This window comes from Meles meles, chromosome 1 (assembly GCF_922984935.1).
Source record: "Meles meles chromosome 1, mMelMel3.1 paternal haplotype, whole genome shotgun sequence".
Lineage (NCBI taxonomy): Eukaryota > Metazoa > Chordata > Mammalia > Carnivora > Mustelidae > Meles > Meles meles.
In genome coordinates, this window is record NC_060066.1 from 78,386,914 (window position 1) to 78,397,544 (window position 10,631).

Below are 10,631 nucleotides of genomic sequence, written 5' to 3' on the forward strand. Positions count from 1 at the left end.
ATATTACCTTGCTTCCAACTTCTAAACCAAATACTAAGAGCTTCACATAACGGCAGCTCTGGTAAGATTCACACCAGTTTTCCTTGTGGTGTGACATTTATTTTTAGGCACCAACTCATTTATTTAGATTAAAGTTAATGAAAACAAATGAAATGACAAATGAAAATAACGTGCTGTGGTCCAGCAGTCTGGGAACTGTCGCCGGCTCCGCGCACGGGTTGGTGGTGGGGGGCGGGCCGAGCATCCCCGGGGAGTGGAGGAGCGCTCTTTTTTCTCTCTCCTCTTTCCCCCCACTCCGCACCCCCGGGCACCCTCAAATCAGGCCGCGCTGCTTCCCTTTCCCTCTTGTCTCGTCCCCTGGCAAACTTTCGGTCCCTCCCCCGCCGGTCACCCGTTCTTCGTCGTAGCTCCAGCCGGCCTTGCCGCCCGGAGGGCTCCTCCGGACCTCCGTGCCTGCAACTCCGACCATTACAAGATCCAGAAACATGTCGATGACACTTCTGTCTGCCTTCTACGATATCGACTTCCTGTGCAAGACGGAGAAATCCCTGGCCAATCTCAATCTGAACATGCTGGACAAGAAGCCGGTGGGGACCCCCGTGGCCGCTGCCCCTAGCTCGGGCTTCACGACGGGCTTTCTCCGCCCACCCCGCGCCTAGGCCCAGCAGCTGCTCGCCCAAGTTCCTGGGCGGGGCTAACCGCAGCAACTATGGCAGCTGGGCGGCGGGCGGCCCCGCCTCCTACAGGACCTTCAAGGAGTTGTCAGGGGGCGGAGGCACGGCCCTGCTTAACAAGGAGAACAAATTTCAGTACCGCTCCTTCAGCAAGGGCAAGCACAGCCAGCACCTCTTGCACCAGCACCTCTTGCACTAGCAGCAGCAGCAGCAGCAGCAGCAGCACCAGCACCAGCACCAGCACCAGCAGCAGCACCAGCGCAGCAGCACCAGCAGCAGCAGCAGCACAGGGGTGGCGGCTCCCAGATTAACTCGATGCTCCACAAGACTGAGCTGTGCCGGCCCTTCCAGGAGAGCTGCACGTGCAACTACAGCGAGAAGTGCCAGTTCGCGCACTGCTTCCAGGAGCTACCCAGCCTGACCCGGCACTGCAAGTACAAGACCGAGTTGTGCCACACCTTCTACACCATCAGCTTCTGCCTCTACTGGCCGCGCTGCCACTTCATCCACAACGCAGAGGAGCGGCGGCCAGCGCCGTCTGGGGGCGCCTCTGGGGACCTGCGCGCCTTAAGCGTGCGGGACGCGCTGCACCTCGGCTTCCCCCGGAAGCCGCTGCCCAAGCTGCATCACAGCCTCAGCTTCTCAGGCTTTCCGTCGGGCCACTACCAGCCCCCGGGGGGCCTAGAGTCGCCGCTGCTGCTCAACAGCCCACGTCGCGCACCGCCGCCGCCACCCTCTTGCTCCTCAGCCTCCTCCTGCTCCTCTGCCGCTTCGTCCTGCTCCTCTTCCGCTCTGTCCTGCTCATGCGCCTCCGCAGCCTCCACGCCCTCAGGCGCTCGGACTTGCTGTGCCTCGGCGGCGGCTGCGGCCCTCGGCGGCATTGCTGTACCGCACAGGGGGCGCGGAGGACCTGCTGGCACCCGGCGCTCGGTGCGCAGCCTGCCGGTCCGCCTCGTGCGCTAACAACGCCTTTGCGTTTGGCACGGAACTGAGCAGCTTCATCACGCCGCTTGGCATCCAGACCCACAACTTCGCCTCCGTGGCCGCTGCCTATTATCGCAGCCAGCCAGCAGCAGCAGCAGCAGGGCCTGGTACCCCCGTGCAGCCCCCGGCGCCGCCCAGCGCGCCCCTCCCTGCCAGTGCCACCGCGCCGCCCTCGCCGCCCTTCAACTTCCAGCTGCCGCGCCGCCTGTCCGATTTGCCCGTCTTCGACGCGTCCCCTAGCACCCCGGACTCGCTGTCGGACCCTGACAGATACTTGAGCGGCTCACTCAGCTCGGGCAGTCTCAGCGGCTCCGAGTCCCCCAGCCTCGACCCTGGCCGCAGCCTGCCCATCTCTGACGATTGAGGCAAGAGGGCGCCAGCGAGGAGGAGGAGGAAGGGGGAAGGCTGTTCTGTCGGTTGTTGGAGGGCGCCCCTGCCACCTGGAGTCCTTGTTACGGGCAGGGAGGGACGCTGGAGTGGGGGGTGACAGGCCATGAGCAGAGTCTGCGGGCCCCACCGAGCACTTGGACTCGAACTTGTGTGCCGGGAGGGGCCCCACCCCTCCCCTTTCGGTTTTCTCTCTTTTTTTTTATTTATTATTTTTATTATTATTATGAAGTTTCATTCTTGTTGAGCAAAAAAAAAAAAAGGCAATGAACTTTTGTATTGATGAACAAAATACTCACAACAGGGTAGGTGTGATGCGAACAGAACAAGATACCAAACACTTAAAACTTTTTTAGGTCTCCTAAGAGTTTGGGACTTTTGGGGGAAAAAAAATCAACCCAGCACCAGCAGCTACCAACCACCATTCCGTATCTTCACTTGAAAAGCATTAGTTACAGTCCAGATGTGGGAACTCTTATGTGAGAGAAGTTCTTAATTGTCGTTTGTCTTCAGACCAGTGTAAACAAACAGCCAGCCACCACCTTGCTAAACCTCTAAGCTTCTGGAATCCAATATTCTATCAGGAATATGCCTTGATTGTAGTCCTCCGCTCCACAGGTTTTTGTTTGACACAAAATTCTTTATGTCTGGAAAAAAAAACAAAAACAAACGTGCATTCCAAAGTTTCCTACTGGTTACTGTTTTTTTGCCATCACTTAGTGGATGTTTAATTTTAGAACCATTTTCTCTGCTCTTTCTGGAAGCCTTGGGCAGAGCTTAGTTCCTAATCATTTGGGGGAATAACTGCTGAATTTTTAGCTGTTTTGAGTTGATTCACACCACTGCACCCCAACTCAATATGAAAAAAACTATTTAACCTATTTATTATTTTGTGAAAAGTATACACTGAAATTTTTGTTCATACTGTATTTATCAAGTATGATGAAAAGCAATAGATATATATTCTTTTATTATGTTAAATTATGATTGCCATTATTAATCGCCAAAATGTGGAGTGTATGTTCTTTTCACAGTAATATATGCCTTTTGTAACTTCACTTGGTTATTTTATTGTAAATGAGTAAAAAAATCTTAATTTAAGAGATTGTATGTAATATTTATTTCATTAATTTCTTTCCTTGTTTTGAAAGATTGCATGATTTCTTTACAGAAATCTATCCTGATGCTGTGGAAGTAGTTTGAGGAATATCTTATGAGTTTTCTTAGAATGTATAATGGGTGTAGCCCATCCAACTTTAAAGAAAAAAAAGTTGACCACATACTTTGCAAGCAGGCTTAAATGTGGCATGCTTTTTGTCATTCCAGCTTTTTAAATTAGCAAGAAGCAAAATTTTGTTTTTTGTTTATCCCACCAATTCTACTGTGACATACTCTGCGTTTAAAGACATGTAGCAATAATGAGGTGGGGGGTTAGTCTCACAGTGCCTTTGGAAAGGGCCAGAACTTGCCTTAAATCTTCCTCAACCAAAAAAGTATTTTTCTCTCAGTGCTTGAGAGAATTTGAATGTAGGATGGGTTCAACTGCACAAAAGGAGAAGATATTTACCACTTTCTTATATAGATCTAAAGAGGCCACCTCTTAGTACTAAGAATGGTGTAGTACATGAATATGCCTTGTTTTAATTACATAAAATTCCAAAACTTGTATATTTTTTTTTCCCGTGTGTAGAAAGGCAGGAATGCTTTCCTGGACAGTGGATGAATGAGCAGTAGCTTTAGTTTGTACGTAGGTACGGTTGGAGCAGTATGTATGTATGTACTCAGGACTACTTTGACAGAAGTAGGTTTTTGAATGTAACAAGATACGTCAACTTGAGTTGTAATATATTTTGGGGAATCAGTTCACTACAAATTGTGACTGTAAACATTGTATTGTAAATGTTTTGTAGTTTCCCCCCAATAAAATTTTTGGGAAAAAAACCCAAAACAAAAACAAAAAAAAACAAACAAAAAAGAAAATAACGTGTTGTGGACCCATTTAGTCAGTGTTTCAATTATATGAGCCATTCTTAATTTTTTTAAAGACTATTTTTAGAGCAGTTTTAGGTTTAAAGCAAATATGAGAGAAAGGTACAGAGATTTCCTTTCTACTCCTTGCCCTCCCCACATTATCAACATCCCCCCACCCAGATTAGTACATTGGTTATAACTGAGGACCCCAGATCATTACCACCCAAAGTCCACAGTTTACAATAGGGTTCACTCTTGGTGTATGTTCTGGGGGTTTGGACAAATGTATAATGATATATATTTACTACTGTAGTATCATACAGCATTGTTTCACTACCCTAAAATCCTGGTAATTCACCTATTCATCTGTCCCCCAACTCCTGGCAACCACTGATCTTTTTTTACTGTCTCCATAATTTTGCTTTATCCAGAATATCTTTACAATCATACAGTGTATAGTTTTTTCATATTGGCTTTTTTCACTTAGTAATACGCGTTTAACTTTCCTCTGTGACTTTTCATAGCTTGATAAGTCATTTCTTTATAGTGCTGAACAATATTCCATGGTTTAGATGTATCATAGTTTCTCCATTCACCCACTAAAGAACATCTTAGTTGCTTCTAAGTTTTGGTAATTATGAATAATGTTGCTCTAAACATTTAAGAACAGGGTTGTGGGGGTATAAGTTTCCGAATGCTTTGAGTAAATATCAAGTAATGTAATGACTAGGTTGTGTGGGAAGAGTATGTTCAGCTTGAAAGAAAAAAAAAACACACCAAATAGTCATTCAAAGTGAATCCACTGTTTTGTATTCCCACCAGAATAAATGAGAATTCCTGTTGCTCCACAGCCTTGCCAGCCTTTGCTGTTGTCAATGTCCCAGATTTTGGCCTTTCTAATAGGTGTATAGTGGTATCTTATTGTTATAATTCACATTTTCTGATGACATATGATGTGCAGCATTTTTTTTTCATGTTTATTTGCCATTTATATCTTTTCTTTGGTGAGGTGTCTGTTAAGATCATTGGTTTATTTTCAGTCTCTCTCCTTTTTTTTTTCTTTTTAAAGATTTTATTTATTTATTTGACAGAGAGAGATCACAAGTAGGCAGAAAGGCAGGCAGAGAGAGAGAGAGGAGGAAGCAGGCTCCCTGCTGAGCAGAGAGCCAGATATGGAACTCAATCCCAATCCCAGGACCCGGAGATCATGACCTGAGCCGAAGGCAGACTTAATCCACTGAGCCACCCAGGTGCCTTTTTTTTTTTTTTTTTTGGTTATTATCCTCTTGAGTTTTAAGATTTTTTAAAAAAAGAGTTCTTTATATATTTTGAATAATAGCTCTTTATCAGGTATATCTTTTATAAATATTTTCTCTAAATCTATAGTTTCTTTCTTCATTCTCTCAAAAATATCTTTCATAGATAGACCAGAAATTAATTTTATTTCATCTTTGATTCATCAGATTTTTTTGTTTCTTCATGTAGAATTTGTACTTTTCATACATTTATATCTAAATATTTCATTTTTGACATTTCTAATGTAAATGATGTTACATTTTCAGTTTCAAATTTCACCTGTTAATTGCTGCTGGTATATAGGAAAGCTATTGACTTATGTACATCAATATTATATCTTAAAACCTTACAATAATCATTTATTAGTTCCAGAATATTTTTATGGATTCATTTGGATTTTTTACATAGATAATAATGCCAAACAAGACATTTTTATTTCTTCCTTCCCTGTCTATATACTTTTAATTTCCTTTCATTATTATACTGCATTAGCTAATACTTCTAGTGCAGTATTGAAAAAGAATGGTGAGAGAGACATCCCTGCTTTATTCCTGATCTTAATGGGAAAGCTTCTATTTTCTCATCATTAAGTATAATGTTAGCTGTAGAGTTTTTTTAATAGATATTCTTTACCAGGTTGAGGAAATTCCCCTCTATTCCTAGTTTACAGGGAGTTTTTATCATGAATGGGTATTGGATTTTGTCAAATACTTTTTTTTGCATCTATTGATATGATTTGATATGATCATGTGATTTTATTTAGCCTGTTGCTGTGAAGTATTACATTAATTGATTTTCAGATGGTAAACCAATCTTGCATACCTGTAATAAATCCCATTTGGTCATGGTTTGTATTTGGTCCAGCATGTGGTCTATCTCGATTAATGTTCCATATGAGCTTGAGAAGAATGTCTGTCTGCTGTTAGATGAAATAGTCTATGGATGTCCATTATAGCCAGGTGATTAATAGCAATGTTGATTTCATTTGTGTCCTTACTGATTTTCTGCCTGCTAGATCTATCCATTTCTGATAAAGGGGTGCTGAAGTCTCCAAATATAAATAATGTATTCATCTATTTCTCTTAGTACTTCTACCAGTTTTTGCCTCATAAATTTTGGCCTCATATATTTTGATGATTGTTTATTAAGTTCACACACACTAAGAACTGTTATGTTTCCTTGGAGACTGACTTCCCTTGCTTCCATGTTTGTTCAGTCTAATATTAGTATTATAATCTTCATTTCCTTCTGATCAATATTAGCATTAAATATTTCTTTATTAACTTACTTTTAATTTATGTATGTCTTTATGTTTTAAAGTTGTTTTCTTTTTTTTTTTAAGATTTTATTTATTTATTTGACAGAGAGAAAGATCACAAGTAGGCAGAGAGGCAGGCAGAGAGAGAGGAGGAAGCAGGCTCCCTGCGGAGCAGAGAGCCCAATGCGGGGCTTGATCCCAGGACCCTGAGATCATGACCCGAGCCGAAGGCAGCGGCTTAATCCACTGAGCCACAGGCCCCTGGGTGGCTCAGTGGTTGGGTATCTGCCTTCTGTTCAGGTCGTGGTCCTGGGGTCTTGGGATCCAGCCCCGCATGGGGCTCTCTGCTCAGCAGGAGGCCTGCTTCTCCCTCTCCCACTCCCCCTGCTTGTGTTCCCTCTCTCGCTGTGTCTCTCTCCGTCAAATAAATACCTAAAAATTTTTTAAGATAAATAAGTAAATAAATAAAGTTGTTTTCTTACAGACTACATAGAGTTGGGTTTTTTTTAATCCATTCTGATGATTTTTTTACTGTCATATTTAGATGATTGACATTCAAGGTGATTACTGACATAATTGGATTAATATTTATCATGTTACTATTTTCTATCTGTCACCCCAATTTTTTCTATTTTTGTCTTCCCCTCTTTTTCTGTCATGTTGTTTTTTTTTTTTGTTTTTTTTTTTATATTTCTTGTATTCTTTTTTTTTTCCCTTTTTATTAATTTTTTCAGCGTAACAGTATTCATTCTTTTTGCACAACACCCAGTGCTCCATGCAAAACGTGCCCTCCCCATCACCCACCACCTGTTCCCCCAACCTCCCACCCCTGACCCTTCAAAACCCTCAGGTTGTTTTTCAGAGTCCATAGTCTCTTATGGTTCGCCTCCCCTCCCCAATGTCCATAGCCCGCTCCCCCTCTCCCAATCCCACCTCCCCCCAGCAACCCCCAGTTTGTTTTGTGAGATTAAGAGTCATTTATGGTTTGTCTCCCTCCCAATCCCATCTTGTTTCATTTATTCTTCTCCTATCCCCCTACCCCCCCATGTTGCTTCTCCATGTCCTCATATCAGGGAGATCATATGATAGTTGTCTTTCTCCGATTGACTTATTTCACTAAGCATGATACGCTCTAGTTCCATCCACGTCGTCGCAAATGGCAAGATTTCATTTCTTTTGATGGCTGCATAGTATTCCATCGTGTTGTTTTTAATTAAGCATTTTTCTTTTGTTCCAAGTTATCTCTTTTTCTTAACATATTAACTATATTTTCTTTTAGCTATTTTTAGTGGTTGCCATGTGTATGAGGTTTTTTTGTTTGGTTTGTTTTGCTTTGGGTTTGTATTTATCCTGCTTGTTTTCTAAGCTTCCTGGATATGCAGTTTGATGTGTGACATTAATTTGGAGAAGTTCTCAGTCATTATTGCTTCAGTTTCATTTCTACTCCTTTCTCTCTTATCCTTTGGTATTCCCATTGCACATATGTTACATCTTTTATAGTTGTCCCACATTCTTGGATATTCTGTTCAGTTTTTCATTCTTTATTCCCATATTTTTTACTCTTAGAGGTTTTTATTTATACATCCTCAAGCTCCAAGATCTTTTGCATGTCCAGTCTGTTAATGAGCCCAAAAAGTCACTCTTTGTTTCTGGCACTGTTACTATCTTTGGCATTGTTTTTTTCCTTAGGATTTCCATCTCTCTGCCTCTCTGTTCTTGTATGCTGTCTAATTTATGTACTGGAGCCCTTAGCATATTAATCATAGTTGGTTTTTAAAATTACATTTTAAAGAATTCCAGTATATTTAACATACAGTGTTATATTAGTTTCAGGTGTATAATAAAATGACTTAACAATTCTATGCATTACTCAGTGCTCATCGTGATAACTGTACTCTTAGTCCTGGTCACCAATTCCACCCATCCTCCACCCACCTTCCTTCTGGTAACCTTCAGTTTGTTCTATATTAAAAGTCATTTTTTTTGGTTTGTCTCATTTTCTTTGATCATTTGTTTCATTTCTTAAACTCTACATACAAATGAATTCATGTATTTGTCTTTCTCTGACTTATTTCACTTAACATTTTACTTTTTAGATTCCTTCATGTTGTTGTAAGTGGCAAGATTTCATTCTTTTTATGGCTGAGTATTATATTATATATATAGATATATAATGTAATATATAGATATAGATACATAATGTAATCTATATCTATATCTATATATATATACACACACACATATATATTCTCCCACTTCTTTAGCCGTTCATCTATTGATGAATACTTGGATTGCTTCCATAATTTAGATACAATAAATAATGCTGCCATAAACATAGGGTACACATATCTTAGCCAAGTAGTATTTTCATATTCTTTGGGGAAAATACCCAGGAGTGGGATTACTGGATTATATAATAGTTCTATTTTTAATTTTTTTGAGAAAACTTCATTCTGTTTTCCCCAGTGACTGTACCAGTTTACATTCTCACCAAGGGTGCACAAGGTTTCCTTTTTCTCCCCATCTTCACCAACACTTATTTTTTATGTTTTTGATGTTAGCCATTCTGACAAGTATGAGTTGATATCTCATTGTAGTTTTAATTTGCATTTCCTTGAGAGTAGATGATAATGAACATTTTTTTCATGTGTCTGTTGGCCTTCTGAGTGTCTTCTGTGGAGAAATGCCTGTTCATGTCTTCAGCCCATTTATAAATTGGAATATTTGGTTTTTGAGCATTGAGCCTTATAAGTTCTTTATATATTTTGAATACTAATCCTTTATCAAATAGGTCATTTCCAAATACCTGCTCCCATTCACTAGGTTGCCTTTTAGTTTTATTGATTGTTTACTTCACTGTGCAGAAGCTTTTTATTTTGATATAGTCCCAATAGTTTATTTTTGCTTTTGTGTCCCTTTCCCCAGGAGACATATCTGGAAAAAAGTTGTTATGGCCAATGTTGAAAAGGTTGCTGCCCATGTTTACTATAGGATTTTTATGGTTTCAAGTTTTGCATTTAGGTCTTTAATCTATTTTTAAAAGTATTTTTGTATATGGTGTAAGAAAGGGGTCCACTTTTATTCTTTTGCATGTAGCTGTCCAGTTTTCTCAAAACCATTTGTTGAAACTTTTCCCCATGGCAATGTCTTGCCTCCTTTGTTGAAGATTAATTGAGCATATAACCAAGTATTTATTTGGGGGATTTCTAATCTGTTCCATAGGTCTATTTTTGTGTCAGTACCATACTGTCTTGATGACTATAGCTTTGTAATATAGCTTGACATCTGCAATCATGATACCTCCAGTTTTATTTGACTTTTTCATAATTTCTTTGGCTGTTCCAGGTCTGTTGTGGTTCCCAACAAATTTTAGGATTGTTTTTTCTAGTTCTGTAAACAATGTTGTTGGGGGGCCTGGATGGCTCAGTTGGCTAAATGTCTGCCTTCGGCTCAGTCATGATCCCAGGGTCCTGGGATCTATCCTGTATTGTGCTCCCTGCTCAGCAGGGAGTCTTTTTGTCCCTCTACCCTCCCCTACCATTTGTGCTTTCTCTCTATCTCTCTCTCTCAAATAAATAAAATCTTTTAAAAGAATGTTGTTGGTATTTTGGTAGAAACTGTTTTAAATCTGTAGATTACTTTGGGTAGTGTGGACATTTTAACAATATTGGATTTCTCCCAATCTATGAACACGGAATGATTTTTCCTTGGTGTTTTCAATTTTTTTCATCACTGTTTATAGTTTTCAGAGTACAGGTCTTTTACCTCCTTGCTTAAGTTTATTCCTAGATATTTTATAGTTTAGGGGGCAATTATAAATTGGATTTTTTGTTGATTTCTCTTTATTCAATTTCATTGCTGGAAATCGGTCTGTTCAAATTTTCCACTTCCTTCTGGTTCCAGTTCAGGAAGTTATATGCTTCCAAAGATTTATCCTTTTCTTTAGGTTTCCCAATTTATTGAATATAACTTTTCATAGTAATCCCATATAATCCTTTGTGTTTCCATGGCATTAGCTGTTATTTCTCATTGTTCATTTCAAATTTGTTTATCTACTGGTA

At 40.6% G+C, this 10,631-nt stretch overlaps 1 pseudogene; it reads left to right on the forward strand.

Annotated features, from left to right (window-relative positions):
• Window positions 1–485: 485 nt before the first annotated feature.
• Window positions 486–2,057, forward strand: LOC123952981 (annotated as a pseudogene).
• Window positions 2,058–10,631: the final 8,574 nt, after the last annotated feature.